Source organism: Bombus huntii, chromosome 5 (assembly GCF_024542735.1).
Source record: "Bombus huntii isolate Logan2020A chromosome 5, iyBomHunt1.1, whole genome shotgun sequence".
Taxonomy (NCBI): domain Eukaryota; kingdom Metazoa; phylum Arthropoda; class Insecta; order Hymenoptera; family Apidae; genus Bombus; species Bombus huntii.
The window spans coordinates 9,008,858-9,026,776 of record NC_066242.1 but is presented as its reverse complement, the minus strand read 5'-3'; the positions used below and the strand labels follow the sequence as shown (position 1 = coordinate 9,026,776).

Sequence of the window (17,919 nt, the reverse complement as noted above, 5' to 3'; positions counted from 1 at the left end):
TTCTAATTACGAAATAACCCAGCTAGTAAATTACATTCCTTCGTATATTCTATCGTATATCTGTCTTCGTAATTTCTATTGAACAATCTAGTTTACGTACGATAATTTCTCCACCATGAATCTGCGTTGTACCAATGCAAATGTAAGTCAACGGGAACAGATTAGCCGATCACCGCATGAATGTAATTAATCACTGAATTTTCATTATACGGATTTTAGGGTCGCTATGATGTAATTGTGTAGAAACGATAAACGAGCATATTTGGCTTGGCACAAGTGCGCGAAACAGTCAGATATAGCAAGGAATGTCTATCGTGTCATTAACCATAGTTTGGTTGAAAGTTAGTAGGCCCGTGGTGACGATGTATAGGATATTACAATGAATTTGTAAGCGAAATCTGGTTCTATGTAACCAGAGAGACCAGTCTAACACATTGATGCTATTTGTCATAAGTTCTGTCAATGAATTATGTTGGTGTAATATTTGCTAATTGTTTTCGCCGTAAACATTTGTAATGTACGTGTAAATATGAATTTAGAAATCCACGAGGATATGTGCTTACGATTAGTAATATCTAAATTTCTATATAACTATTTAATGCTTAAACGCTAAAACATGTACCTGTTATGGTAAACATTCGTTGTTGCTATGTGTATACTATTAACCAAAAATTTAACTCCTACTCCGTAAACGAAGTTCATCTATGTGCGGTACTTTTTCAGTGGATAGAAGTCTTCTAAAAAATTTGGAAAACTTCATATAGTATCTTCAAAACTTCTAAATTGGGATCCTTAAGGTTATCCATCATTCGAATATTTTTTTAGCGAGCGGACTAAATATGCATTGCCTGTTTTCTTTTTTGCGAGAAAACCACAAAATGTTTTAATTTGTTTGAACATGAAATATCTCGATTTACGGAGTAAGAATTAAGATCACATACTTGGAACGTATCCCATGGAAACCGGGAGTATGAGAAAATCAATTTAGAATATTGTCACCTTAAAAAATGTATTTGTCAAAAATCAATTGAAGCAAAGGAAATTATTAGTCATGCCTGTAAAATTAATTTCAAATTAATAATAAAATTGGCAGAAGCTTCACTATAATACGACTGCGAACCAATTTGAAATTTTTGTCTGTTATGTGTTAATTTCTAAAGTTTTTTTAACATATAGCGTGAGATGAACCTGCTTAGTGACAAAAATATTCCTTTGTATTAGCGATGTCTCTCTCTTCTTATTAAATATGTAAATTTTTTATAGATAACTTACGTAATTGAAAATTCATAACTTCAAAACTTTCTTGTACTGAATTTAACGATATAGGAAAAATACTCTAATTTAACTTTATTATGCATTTGTTTACATAATGTAATATTTCCATTCACTTTGTGTAATTTCATGCCTCATTGTGAAACCTAACGAAATGGTAGGCCATAAAATTTCTTTAGAGGAATAAATGCATTGTGAAATGCACCGATGTATTGTTATCAGGTTGTACATAACGATTGTTTATTTCGTATTTGGTTCTTCTCGTAGAAATTGCCATATAAAAACCGAAAGAACACTCCCAGCAGTGTATTCACGCGATGAGTACGTTCTGTTTTTATCGTTTCACATCATCGCTATTGCTGGGAAATAAAAGTTAAGCGAAGTCGTTATCGGGCCCGTTGAAAGGAACAATTCGCAGGGGATAAATAGCACTTTATAAATAACAGCAACTTCGAAAATTACGATCGTACCATTAAGAAACATCGATATTCGTAATATATACAAAAAACAACTATAAGAACACGACTAATAATGACGACAAGTAATTAATATCCGTACAAGTATGTTTGTATTTGAAGAAAAATAGAGCACACTCACTGCTTTGAGACGAAGGATACTTTCTATAAATAATATTTCTTTACTAATGATATAATTAATATTCATTGGTTTTAATCCTATTTCAGAGTTTCATCGATATAATTAGATATTTGTTCATTGTAAAATTTATTAATTCTGAAAAATATGAATCATTATGATAAAATTGATACAAAAATATGTGGACTGCAAACACATTTTAATTTATAATCAGTTGATATGGGAAAAAAGAAAATAAAAAACAAGTTAGATGAAGAGTGTCTAAATTATGTAAAAGAGGAATGTGGAAAATGGAAGGTTTATAAAATAAAAGAGATGAAAAAACCTAGGAAAGGTGAGCATCGTAGTTGGAATAAGTTGAGAATGGTTGAGTGATTTATTATGATGATTTGTTAGGCTTTTAGAAATTTCAGATTTAGACTGGCTTATGTTTTATGACGCTCAGCTGCTCAACTCAGCTGTGCAGCATTTTTCTCAAAATCAGAAAAAAAGACAACAACATGATATGACAACAAAGGCAGTAAAATAAAAAATACTAAAAAATAGCGAAGATAGAAAATATTCAGTCACACCAATCTCTTATTTCTATCATTTTATCTTTAAAATATGAAAATTGAATCGTGTTTTCTAATATACTGACGCTTAAATACTCTAACTTGTATATAAAATGTTATAACAATAACATAGGAATGTTTAACCAATCATTGGTTTCATCTTGCTGCTTCTATATAAAATATTATATTTCAATGTTCCTATCCTCTCAAAAACATTGGAAATATATTAAAATATCAATTGAAAAATAACTATAGCGCTTCCAACTATGTGCTTGCGTTTACTGTTCTACGAGTAAATCATTTTCAATTTTGAGATTATATCATCTCTATAGACTTACAAGACAGCCTGAAAATTTAATGATTTTTGTTGAATGATTAACTTTCAACGAAGTAAGTAAAGTATATTATCTCCCGCTTTTTTATATGTATTTTTATTGAAATGAATATATTTAAAAAATGATGGAATCTTCCTATATAATTTGCTACATATTTTATATAAATTAAGATTTAGGACAAAACAGTGATATTTTTTTGTTAATATCTTGCTTCACATTTTTTCAAACGTAAAACCAAGTAAATACGAATTGTTAAAAAACGTAAACAGGAATACCTAATGCACTTCCGTAAACGTTTCATGAATACAAATTTTGGTGCTTCCCTTATTTTTAGATTCTACAGCGAAATTGTTTCGAAAAATTCATGAAAGCATCCCACAATTTATATCGTGAAATTTATGAGAAAACAACTATTGGTGAAATATCTCTGCACCATCATGCATCATAAATAATCATTCGTGATATATTATACAACTTTTGTGGAGCAAAATATTTTTTCAAATATCTCTGTTGTAAATGCAAGTGAAATATTGTCTGTTTCCAATACAATCAAGTACAACTTGACGAAAGTTAAATATTCGATGTTTGTTCAACAATTATAAAAACATATTTGATGTCAATAAACTAAAGATATTGTTCAATAGAAACAATTTTTGGAAGTAATTAAATTGCAATTGTAAGAGATATGTATATTACATGATTTGTTTACTCTTAAACAGATCCTTCCTTCTTCAAATAGTTGTTTATCTAATTAAATATAAATATACTGGAAAGTGTTATATCATACTTCAATATTATTTCAGTAAGTTAAAATATATATTCTTTGCAAAAGTAAAAAGTAATCATTGTATATAATTTTTATTTCACGCTATGTAAAGTCATTGGAGTTATTAAAGTCACTGGAAATGTCTTTAATCAATGGCAATGATATTTCATTAGTTATAATCCAAAATTCAAAGCCTCCTATTTTTATCACATTATACAAGATATCTATCTGGTTTTCTTGTTTTGAAGAATATCATCTAACTTGTAAAGAACTTTTCTTTAACAATACCTAAAGTAATATGCTAATAAATTCAGGATTAATATAACTGGATTACAGGAATTCTTCAAAAGTAAGACTAAGAGTGAGAATAAAAAACTTTGCACTACTTAGTTTTAATACAAATTTATCTATTTTTAATTTATTTCTCCTTCGATTAATATTTATGTCATTATAGAATATTCCATCTATAAGAAGAAACTTGTTATTTTGTGAAAAAATCATTTGCAAATTTATTGTTATCATGAGTATCAGAACTTTTAATTGCTTAAAGACATCAAGCTATCAAAGCATCTAGCAGTAGTTCACTCGAATTCTCAATCTAATTTAAAAGTTTAATTCGAGGTAAATCATTGTCAACCGGAAACCCAAAATAACGCTACAAACGTGTAACACAAATATTGATGCTGTTCAAACTTCTCGAGTTTAAGTTAGTTGAAAATGTCTCGAATGAAATTTCACAGATACAGTGAACAGTATCCTTGCAAACGTGCATAGTTTAAGATAGCAGTATTGCTCAGTATATAAACAATAGTTTGAACAGAAAATAAAAATTGTATGTATTTAGCACATAAATACACAACAAATTTGTGGAATTAGAAGGTACAGAGATATCAGCTTCTGTATCAGAAATAACTACAATTAAAATAATAAATCGTTTGTTACGTATCATGTGCACGTGCTATAACAGCAAAGTAATACTTGGAAAACGTGAATATTGGAATATAGCAACGTCATTGAGGAGCATGCGTATATTACTATCAATATCTGCAACGCTAAATAGAGATAACTCGCACTGCACAGTCATGTTAGCCATATTTAATCATACATGTAACCAATGAATTTGAAAACTCGACCTTCTTCATATATAAACTTGTATTTCAGCTTCTCTGTTTGTTGCTACTATATAAATTTCACTAAAAACTCGCATTGCTTTAATCAACGTTATAAAACTCATCGATCATTTTTGTATAGAAATAAAGAAAAAATAAAATTTGCTGCAATATGAGGATAGATATAAATTCCATAATTTAAGTTGTATTTAAGTAAATTTCTTGTTATTACAGTCGGTAAATTTATAGTTAACACTGCTTTGATACACATACGATGGTAAAATCTGAATTTTTATTTGATATAGACTACGATTCTTTTCCATCAAGTCCATTATATACATGCGAGTATAAGCATGTCCTGCTAGTAACAAAAAGGTTAAAGAAGCGGTGTTAATGTGATATTAATTGTTCTGTCAAGCGTTTGTGCCGGCAAAGTGACGCAGTCAAGATGAAATATTTAATTGGTCTTTTCGGGGTCGCAAGATTGAAGCGGGGTACCGAGTCAATTCATAGACTCTTTGATATTGCACCGCAATGAAATAGGTCAGCTGGCGCTAGTGTCGCGGGCCAGCTAACAAAGGCAAAGTTCTATAGCGACCAATGTGATTTCTGTCATTTTGCAGGGAGTTCTCTGCAAACGTTTACAAATGCATTCTCGTTAACCAATTTCCTCCTTTTAGCCCCCGCACGTTCTTGTCCTAAACATTTTTTCTCTCGATACGTAGCTACATGTACCAGGCTACTGTAATCAAATAGTTACGGAGAACGCTAGCGCATCCATATTAGGATCGCAAGCTTTGATAGTTGTCCGAGAAATGTTGTTAAAACTTGTTCAATCTATAGACGCTAGTAACAGGAATATCTTGGTTCCATTTTCGTACAATTACTATGCAGCAAAATAAGCTTGGGTATTGTTTAAATATTAGATAGAATAAAATATTAGAAAGTGATTATTTATCGTATAAATAAAAATATTTCTACTTATAAAATGATTAATGATGTGTTTATTTGGATACATTAGTTTATTTGGATAAGGGAATTATTTGTTTTGTATTATTTCTTTATTTACCTATTGAACAAATAGTTCGAATTTGAATAAACGTTTTGTGAAATAATTTCTCAAGTAATTTCTGATTCAAATATGGTTAAAATTATATAACTTATATGGATACAAAATATTAGATCTGAGATAAAAATTAATATTAATCGTTTCATTTATAAGATATTTTCTTATAGCTGTTTGGTACGAAATTGGCGACCAACGATAGCGCATTAAATTGTCATCAATTATTTCTTAGAAAATATTTGTCTTATCGCTAAATTAGCTGTCGCATGGTTTGGCAGGTAACTGTCTGAAGTTGACATCTTATGAAGGATGATCCTAAGTTTCGAAATGCCAAGAGGAATCTTAGAAATAACTTTGACATAGGTATGCCGCGCTGAACATGATTCTAAATTATTGTAAAGAGACTTTGAGCAACAATTAATGTAGCAAGACAGTTTCAAACAATGCGATATATCATATGACATATTTTTATAATAAGACAGATAAAGAAGGATATATTAATATTCCATTATTTCAAGATATGCTAGACATATGTATTTTATATATTAAAAAATATTATACAATTATATAATATCATATAATAATATATTAATTAGTATTAACATTACTTGTATATAGTAGAAATTTTAATAATATTAAAATATTGCAATTTTCTTCTAGTAATTCATAGAATTTAATTAAATAATTAATAATATAAATTCTCATATTAGGATATCAAAGCGCAAATTATTTATCATAATACTTCGAAGATCAGGTATATATATATGTTTCTTTTACCAATATACTATTTCAGAAATATTCAATGTATAGCCTAAATAACATCTTTTATTCCCTTCGTTACGAATATCTACTTTGCAATCCATCAGAGATCACGATTTAATGATAGATCATGTGAAAGGGAAGCTTTACAATACGTTCACTCGTCCTCCGAATATTTGTACGAGTTATAATTCGAGAATTAATCAAAATCTAATACGATTATATAAATGTCGCCATTAAATGCAGCTTATTTCATCAATACGTTTTCCCTTATTTCAATAGATGACGTATTTCTTATTCATTCCATACGCCTACAATATTCGTCAAATGGATAATTCAATTGAAATTGAATGAATCCAATTTATAATTTGTCGATAATGATGTTACAGATAATTCGTTCGTAAGAAATTTACACAAAAGAAATTATATATCAGTTACGTAATGTTTATCCTTCCAAGTGACATTAAATAATCAAAATAAATTTCAGGAATATTCCAGAATTTTTAACTAAAATTCCAACATTTCCATATACTTAAGGTAAGATACATACTGAAAATATAAAATGTTATTGGAAGTTTACTTTTTATTTAAACCTTCCAAATGTATGTCTCACCAGGATCTCCAAAATATAAAAATATTCTTAACGATTCGCTAACATCACTGGCTCTACAAAAATTTGTATAATACACCTGACAAGAGCGTAAGCTTTTCATAAAGTGTTTATCAAACTAATAATGAGAAAATTTTGCGAAGTTTTGATATTTAAGAAGAACTTGCAAAAGATTTTAATTCATACGTGTAGGTATGTAAATTTTTCAATTTTCAGATTAAATTTCAATTCAGCTCGATTTTATTGGATATAGCAATAAAAATACTGACTTTCGAATCTGTTATTTCACGGGAAATTTTTATGATGAACTTTGAACAAAGACGTTGCTAGCTTTGCCCAATTTTCATTCAGGAATTATGCGTATTTCATTCTCCGAAATTAATCCGTTAAGGAAATCTCGCGATTTAACTAACTTCGGAAAGTTTAATCCGAGCTCTCCCCACTGTTTTGCTCGACGACTAGAAAAGGTTCCCAAATCTGAAAGTTAAATTTTCTTAATACAGAACTCTTCCTACTTAGAATAAGATTTCAAATAAAAATTGGCAGGATAAAATTGATTATTAAATACAAATATTTATTCCTAACCATATTTCCTACTAATTTCTGTAATTTATACAATTATCTTTCGAGTTCGTTATCACACAATGGCTTTTGTAATTAATATGAAATATCTATTCAGTAGTATTTCTATATATTAAAATATATAAAGATGAACACTAAGAAGATTTCATGTAGAAATTAATCTTGCTCGAAAAGTAGTAGAAGAAGATCAGTGCTTGTTTAGCTAGTAACGTTCATTTAATCAAGTAGCTAGATTTTCATGTAATCTTACAGCGAGCTAAAGTGTATTAGCTAATCATGTAATTACTTATAAATTAATATCTTAGAAATTACATAATTTCTAAGATAGTATTACCCATTTTATACTTATTTATCTTTCTCAAACTTGAAGAAAAACAATCAACGCAATAAATAATACATAATACTGTAAATACACAAATTAAGAACAACAACCGCATTATAATCCACCTACAAACCTAAATTTCCAGCTACAGTAACTTTTCTAATAAATAAAACTGCTCCGCGCAGATATACACCTTAATTACCCTAATGCTCTTCTATCTCATTAATTTATTTAAAAAGTGTCCATAATTGGCCAAGTGGGAGCGGATAAAGCGCAAACTGTGCATTATTATGTAATTTATACGCAACGGTATTCTCTAAACGCTGTCCTTGCCACAGCTATTTACCCTCCTTGAGATTGCATCTCAAGCAGCATTTTTTCCAAGATCGTGGACTGCATTTGCGATTCACTTAACATACGATTTGGGAGGGTGCTGACAGATTGATAATTAATGACACGAATTCCACCGGTGGAAAGTAGGCCGGGGGCGCAGACTGAGCGAGATAATTGAAGAACGCTGAAAACTTTCTTCCGGATGGGGGACGGTGAAGGTATAAAATTTGCTCATAAGATTAATCCGTTAAAAGCACCGTGAACGCGACTCTGATGTCTACCACTTGCGGCGAGGGTAAGTTCGGCTTCGTGCCAAAAAATGCACAGGGAGCGTTAGTTGTTCCCGAAAAGTTGGATGCGGGTTTTCTTCTCTCCCCCTTCGTTCGTCTAGCCTCACCCCCGTGTTCTCTGTCTGTCGCTATTCCCTCTTTGACCTCTACCCTCAATCCTTACCTAACATCGAATTTCCTCCCAACTTTTCCTCTATTTCACGATCTACGGAGCTCGTGGTTTTCCAGACTAGATACCACTTTGCCGAATCTGCCCGAATTTGCGTGAACGTAATAAGATTTTAGCACATCGCTTCACTGTAATACGTTAACCCCCTCTACCGCAGCGTATAAAACTTTGAAATAGCTGCATGCACGACAGGCCATAAATTCACTCTCGGATTTCGTCGTTTTGGATGAGCTAAAAGCTGATATCAAGGAAATTATACTCCTTTCGTTCCTTTCTCGTTGTTCTTTAGAATAGGTTATTTGTAATTCATATAAATGATTATCGAATATTTGATTACGTTAGAGAAAAACTATCTATTATTATTATTGGAATATGTTACTTGAAAATTTTCCGTAAATTCTTCAAAATGATGCCACTTTCTCTCTACTTGAGATCTAATTTGAAGAAACTAATTAAACTGTGATCTAGTTTCCCAAGAAACTAGGTAAGAACCATCCAAACAAAGGAATAAAATTATATGCCAGGAATTGTGTAAAAAATAGCAAAATAAAATTGTAAAACAAAATCTTAGGATTCCGAATCCTTTGGAATAAATTATTTCTAATCCTTTTTCATTGGAATTTATAATATTTACAAGTAAGACAAATCACTATCTACGTTTCATTTCTTTACTAGTTCACAAAAATATGAATTTGTATAAAAATCTTCATCAATTGCTATTAATGGACAATAAAATCAAACCATTGTCAATTTTCGAAAAAAGTTTTAGAGTTATCGCCCGACCGTGCATTTCAGGTGGTTATTATCCATTGGATCGAGTTAGACGAACTGCGGCCATTGGAAAAAATACTCGCGTCTAGATTGAAAGGCACTCAGCCACGAATTCGTTAAGCGTCGGAGAAAATGAAAAGTTATCGCTTTACTGCCTGGAAAACTCATTCCCTGTTTCTTCAAGATGTTCGAGGTTCTTCGATTTTAGGGTAAGAATATATATAGTGGAAACGTGAAGAAACTGGAATAAAATGAGAAACAAAAAAAAAAAAGAAAAAAAAAAAGAAATACAGACAAAGGGAGATTGTATCGAGTACACCGACACCAGTAAGCTCCTATGGTAACTACTTTTGTTAAGCAAATCATCACTTATTTGTGCACTAACGAATACGACGACTTGAGTTCAGAGGTGTCGAATAATTACAAGACCAAACGGAACTTGGAGGAACTATTGCTTTTTGGTAGATGGTACTATAACCGCTGTTAACTGCGAGTAGAAATTTCGTTTCTGAAAGTATGGCAAATTTACGTAATTTTGAAATTGCGAGGAACTTTGTATTTGCAAGTTGAAATTTTCGGATGTAGATGTACATGTATAATAAATTAAAATAATATTTTTATTTATAATTCCTAAGGAGTAAAAGTCAAATAAGTTTATATATTTTATAAAATTTCAATTTCAAGATGCTTCCAAAAATTCATTAATCTGTGGTAGATTTCAGAATGCAAACATACTGTACTATATAGTAACTTCAATTCTATTAAAGTAAAATGAATGATGAAAATAAGTATTTAAAGTGTAAGTAACAAGATTCGAAAATAAGAATAGAAATACCTCTTTAACTTGTCCTAAATAGACAACCGAACCAACAACCGAACCAACAACTGAACCAATAACCGAACTTCGCAAAGAACTAATCTTAGTAGGGCCAGGGCGTTAGAAACCGAGAATGCAGATCTGTGTAACTAGCTTCACTATGATAGCATATAAAGCACGGTTGTTATGAGACAAGTTTCGAGAGTGAAATTACTGACGAAGAGTTCCACTTCGACGTTATTACTTCGATCATGAATTACGATTGACATTTATTTATGGAGCCTAATGTTACGTGAGAAGGAATCTTTAAAATTCAATCGCCATACTTACGTACATTAAAAAGTTATGTTACAGATAGTGAACAAATATACAATGAATTTTAGACAACTATAACATAAGACAAAGAAATATTTTTATGTTGAATGTATTAACTATATAATTATATTGAACTAAATTAAATTAAATTCGTATGTTATGTTATATTAAAAATTATGTTAAATTCGTATATTACGAATAAATTCACAATTCAATAAAACACGCTATTTTTTGCAATTATAGTTCTATTAAAAATATGCACTACATGTGCACGAGATATAGAAGTATAGCAATCTAATAAATTCGAAAAAGTTCTAGCGAATTGTAATGACGTTACAAATAATGCAAGTGAAATTCTCAATACTCTAAAATAATAATTATATTACAAATATATCTAAATAAACAAATATGCGAGAAACGAAAAAGAACATTCGCAGAGCACGAGGAAAATGAAAGTTCTATTAAAAGAAACCTATAACCTCTCTCTAAAATGTTCTGAAAAAACGAAGCCTATTGCAACTTAAATCTTCTTTGTAGAGTCGAAATACTACAGGAAAAGTGGGGTTCGACCCTGAAACATCGATCTCTCTGCGATCACTGGGTCAAGATCATTCTCTTCTCAGAAAGCGAGGATTGAAATTTTACACAACAATTTAGTCTGCTCATATTCATATTATACCAAAGAAATAAGAAAAGGTTTCTTAATCCGACCTATGTACATCTAAAATTAATTAGTTGAAAACTAATCCCATTTATATGGCTGTATTTTCTTATTTGGAATTTGAGGAAAAATGAATGTGTAGCCTTGCAAATCGAATTTATAGATTTTCGATACATATCTTTGAATTGATGTGAGTTAGATTAGATCGAAAGCAGGCTTCGAACTTCCTGCAATTTCTCATGGAATTCAAAGAGTTTACGATAAGCTAGTATAATGAGCTAATGAAAGACTTCGAAGGCAATTTACAATCTCCGAGCAATTCTTCTGTGCTTATTTTCTCTAAAGAACTACAGTTGCTTGGCTTCTGACAAAACCTAAGTACACCATGAAAGGCCAGGGATACATTGAAAATGATCGATACCTAAACGATTATATGCCTTAAACACCGAAGCGATTATTCGTATAAGTTAAGCTTTAATACTTAAAGTATTAACAGAAATAGCGGCGTAAAAAATATCCAAGTATGATTTACTAATTGTCAGTGCAATGCTGCATTGTACTATTATTGTTACTTAAATCTATTTTAAATTTTAATATTTTCGTACTATTCTGAAATCTTAAAATACCGATCACAACTTTTACATTAATGACATAATACTTTTTCCTCAGAAGGCATCAATATGCACGCTGGTCGCGTCATATTCGCTTTTCAATTGAGAACTCAATTTGTTATTCAATTAAAATTATTAATTAAAAACCTTAAAAGTAAAATCGATAAATAAACGATGAACCTATTTAAAGAGAGCTCCAAATAAAGAAATTAATTTCTCCACTTACATAATACATTAACTATTCCATGATTTCTGACAAGAAGTATTAAAAGAAATTTATAAAATCTTAATGGGAATAGAAATTTCCAATCATGTTTTTTCGTCCAGCGATTGATCATAAATTCAATAGGTGAAATTCAATCGTCACTATCCGAAATTCTAATTAATATATTTAATTAGGATAAGCAGAGAACTATGTAACAAACTACGAGAAGCGATACAAGACTCGTCTAATTGAAACAAAGCCGCATCAGGAGAGGATGGAGATAAGTATATATACCTAGCAGTCGCTACCCAGTTTCCACCTCCATATATTGTTACCAAGTCGTAAATAAAGCATAATGACATCCGGGGTGAGTTGGGATTGAAACCGCTTGATCATCGCGGCAAAGCGAAGGCCTCGGGCAATCGACTTACAAGGACTATGTGCAAAAATTCGTTGCCGAGTATATTAAACGCAAATACGTCGCATAAAACGTGACCTATTTCTTATGTCACCTCAGATTCAGCCGAATGAAGTTTTCCATTCAAAATCACTCGCTGAATGACTTGAATGCACTCTTCCACGATTACGTTTTATATATTTTAGAGAATATATGATTTTTTCAAGTAATAATACGTATTATTTTTTGTTAAGTAACATTTCAGATAGGATGAACGGTTGTAATATAAAATGTCGAATAATATGAATATTTTAAAATAATAAATAAAATAAAATTCTGTAATATATCATATTATATTATATAGACTATGTTTTAATAAATAAATTACACGAAGCAGATGTTTATTTATGCTCTGAAGCATCGAATCGTTCAAATCTATGACAAATATAAATTGTGTTATAGAAAAACATACAAAGTTTTACAGATTTCCAACTTACGATTACAGGATATATGCATAATCAGAGTAAACTAAATACATATTTTCCAGTTTAACGTTTAATTAGAAATACATCTAAATAAATGGTGGAAACATATTTTTCTTTGATACACACAGATATTAATAGATACTGATTGATAACATATCGCGGATATCTTCCACCAACTTCGTTAGAAACTAAATAGCATAATTAAATAATAATAGAAAATCGATTTATGACACGATTGTTATTTCTTTGTTATATTCAAGATTAAAAGAATTGTGTATATATTTTCCTTGTTGATATAATCTGTTTGACATTTAAGGTTAAGATCACTGAAAACCTTTTTTTTTGCGGAAGAACCTTTTCTTTTACGTAAGAACGCCAAAGATGATATTTGAAAAAAAGATTTCAATGTCTCACGCTAAACCGTCATACTGTAAATAATAAAAACTTACGAGTTTATGGCTTTTATTATCGAGGACATTTTGAAACTTCGAACTTTAATCATTCGTATTTTTACTTTGGTTACTTCTGCATTGAAGTTTATGTTTTACCATAAAAATTTAATACTCATTTAACATCCAGAACTAAAAGTTATTTACGTGCTGATAAGGAGTCATTAAAAAACGTGACTTCGCGTTTACAATTTCAGAATGAATATATAGTACAAAGCCCTATATTTGAAATATGTATCAAGTCATAAACACTTTCATGAAATTATGTTCAGATGTCAAGAAAGTTACCAACTGCTTCGAATGGTCTACTTGCATAAAATCGCCAGAAAGTATCTAAGTATCTAAAATCGCCATAATTATGAGAATCGTCTATAAAATTAACATGACTAAAAAATATCCTATTCTTATTATAGTAAATAATTGCGTTTTATTAACTATATACTTTGTGATATGCAAAAAAGCAAAGCTAATTAATTTTACAAAAATGAATAACTTACTCTACTACAACGACTACTCTATTATGTACAAGGTATTAGTCTCCAAGTTGTTGGTTGAAGTTGCATGAGTAGGATTGGCACTGAAATAGTTAATTGTCTTATGTGTTCCGTGTAGTGTTAGCAACAGTGATTTGAAATTCCACTTAAAACTGTTAGTTTCCAACTAGAGATTGTAGAAGCTGTTGCCAGTCAATAAGAACAAACAGCAATAACTTCGATACGCCATATATTAACACTGCGGATTTTCGTTATATTACGCGATGTATATTTTTGAAGTTACTATTATTAACTTTACACATTGTAAAAATTAGCACAATTCGATCGATCAAACTATAACATATAAATTGTTAATAAGTAACTTCTAATTAACACCGTCGAATATGTCAAAAATTATTATACATATTTTTTTATTAGAAAAACCTAATATTACTTTGAATTCATGACGAAGGAAAAGCACTTTAAAAATATTTATTATCTCTGCAGATTCTCTTCTCAACACAGATAAATTTTAATTAGCAACCATTTTTTGCACATTATTATATATAGCTAAGAAAGAAAAGAAAAATAATCTTAAGAAAGATACTACAATAGAAACAAGTGTTACGAAATTCCAACGAAATATGATGCAAGGAAAAACGAGCTGAACAACGTGAAATCTGTTTCGTAAATTCATAACTTCTTTCGGAAGAAAAATGGATGAGACAAAGAGGGAGAGGAAGTTTTCTCTGGCTGTAAGGAGCAGCATAAAGACCGAGAAATCCATGTTTGGTTGCGTCAGTAAAGCTAGGAAATGCTGTTGTGAACGGGGCCGGAAATCTAAATAAGGAAAAAATGCAGCCGGTTTGTATCTGCTTGTGACATCGTGAATCTGTGAAATTACTCTAGCATGCGCGTCGACACATTAGATATTGTTAGCCTACGGATGAATGCCATGAAAATTTAACAGAAGAGAAATTGGAACTGAAACTATCATCTGGGTGGGGAAAGGGACGATATAATAATATTCCTCGCGAGAAAGGATGATACACGTTAATAAATGATCTTTCAGAAGCCACATTTCGAATTCATGAGTAATTAATCATTCCTATTTTTCTCTTCGCGCGATCTACAGATGTCAAACTTTCAAGGAAATCTGTAAAGAACTGTAGATTTTCACCGTAAAACTTATTTAATCCCAGATGAAGATTGATTCGAGAAGATAAGCATCAACTGTGCTGTCGTATAGAATGATTAAAGAATTTTGAATTACAAACGAACAAAATGATTGAAAATAATTAAAGCTTAATGAATAATTGTGATATAATCTTTGTTATTACATGACATTACATTTTAATTATTTTATGCAGCTTTTAAACGGCGTGTGGATTTAATCATGAAAATAATTCGTACATTAACGTAAATATGTAAAATATATAAATATATATTTATTTATTTAAAAATATATTTCTGCTAATATTTGAAACAGAAACTTCTATTTGTTATTATCACGAACTAAATATTTTATCGACAAAAAACTTACGTGAATTCGAAAAATGAAAATCATTTGTTAAATTAATAAAACGGAAATCACGCGCTTATCAGAGTTCTGGTGCTTGGCAACACATTTCAAGGTGAAACGAATCGATTTCGGGCGCTGAAGCATCCTTAAGAGCCAGCTAACTTCGTTTTTTATCGATCGGGACACCTGACTGAAACGTTTCCGATAAGAGAATTGCGCGAGAAGAGGATGAAGGACTCTCTGTACGGTTACACGGGGCTCAATGAAAATTCTATTGATAACAGAACAACTCACTGAGGGAGAGAACGTGCTCTTCCTTCCTGACTAAATCGATAAAACTTGCTCTGTTGACGAGTAGCTTTTTCGCTTCTTGCTTGTTCTTGACGTTCGCCCATTGTTCTATTTGTCAAAACTAAACGTTTTGTTCGACAAATACATAAATTACTCTTGTATAAAAATTATACGTACAGAGTGTCTCGTATAAAATTCAACTGAGAGAAAAAGTAGAAAGAAAAAATAATTATGGAATTTAGAATAATACAATACATATACCTATTATATAATGTAAAAACTACTTGGTATTTCGTTCATATTTATCACAGAAAAATGTCGTTAAGAAGGTCAAGAGAAGAAGGCTTGCTACGAGGCCTTTTACTTTACATTATTTTGCCTACACGCTCGTTACGTGTAAGGTAATTTTAGCTCTTGACACTCTCATTCACGTGTACACAGTTACATTCTTTTAGTATCCTCATTGCTGGACAATGTAAGGGCGTTTCATTGACGCTCAACGTCACTACATATATGTCGTCATAAAGGTATACCATGTATGTACGACAGCGTGTAGGCAACGTTAACGCCCTATATAAAGTTTCATGATATTTTTCATGAAACTGGGAACTACATGAATATATGTATCTATGTATGAAATATTGTTTCATGCAACACTGAACAAAATTAGAAGTCTATTTCATCTTCTACGTTTATCGTTAGCTACGGTTAAAATTGTATACCTCTTTTTAGAACATGAAAAATAATAACGTATAATAATTTAAACGAATTAACATATAGCTCATTTTTACCTACATGTATTTGCGAAACCAAATGTTAACATAAAATATTATTATTATAACTATTTTATCTTCTGCATTACAAAAATAAATAAATAAATTCAGCTGTACCTCATTCGGTAATTCCTCCAACATTTATCATCGATGTCATGGCTTATACTCGATTTTCAAAGGAAACTGTTAGTTTTAAGGCGTCGTCAAGTACTCTGGCAAGTATGACGTCGACAATGGGAAAGAAGAAGTTCGACTGGCAAAAACAAACGTGACCACACGCGGATTCGCGAGAAGAACTTTCCAAAATTCGCCAAGAAATAAGAAAAAGCAGAGTACATTCTCATTTATGGAATTGCTGGAGGAAAAATAGGAACACTTCTTGTTTCATACTCTGCGAGAAACTTGAAGATTCGCTTTTTCCTAGGACACGTTTTCAGAGTTTCTCGACAAAATTCACTGCCAACTACAAAACTACAAAAATAGTTGGTTGCCAGGCATAATAGACCAGCTTCTGAAATAAAATCCAACAAAGTTGACGAACAGAAGATTCTCCAGTTCCGTGGTTGCAGCAAAACGTCTCGGTACAGCGTTAACGAACACGTCAAACGCACACTTCGTTCCCAGTTAAGTTCGACGTGCATTCATTTCAGAACTGCTTTTCTCAATATACGCAAGGTATCTCTGTAATTGTATTATAACGAAAAAGATAATATCAGCGATAGTACAGGAAGATTGTCATAATGCCAATCTCAGTTAAATAGTGCTTTTATCACAAGATATAATCTTAGTAGTGAAATTTAATTTTTTTTATAGTACACGTGATTATCTATTAAATGTCAACTTAACTTTAAAATTACGACGTCTATTTATACCTATTCTAAGTATATTAAAAGTCTCGTGACTTATGAATGATAATTCATCTCAAAAAATACAACTTGCTAACTAACTACCGAACTACCAGGTCTGGATCGATAAATGCAAACTTAAAAATCATTTTTTTCGAAAACTTCAGAGCTTCATAGGCAAAAACTTTATTCCACTTACTTCCGACTTATTTTTCCACATAGAAATCCCCTAACCATTTATACTGCGATTATAGAGACGCCCTATATAAATTTAATGCATTCGGTCCAGTCAGTCTCAATCGGATGTACGCCCGTTCGGTTTCTTGTCAGTGAGAAGGGACGTGAAATTAAAGCGATAGACGAATCGATAAATGCGTCACCCGCCACCGCGCCGTCTCGTTTCGTGTCCGCTCGTCACATGCTGGCGATAAACCGGGAATCAGGACGTAAAAGAAGAGAAAGAGAGAAAAAAAGAAGGGATGACGCAGGTCCGCGCTGAATTGTGACCGTTGACTTTTCGTCAGTCGCCGCAGCTCTCTGTGA

The 17,919-nt window shown here is 31.2% G+C and overlaps 1 protein-coding gene across 10 annotated transcripts in view; it reads right to left on the bottom strand.

Moving 5' to 3' along the window:
- The window catches only part of LOC126865897 (peripheral plasma membrane protein CASK), a 262,104-nt gene that overhangs the window by 75,981 nt on the left and 168,204 nt on the right, over positions 1-17,919 (bottom strand). The window lies entirely within an intron of this gene.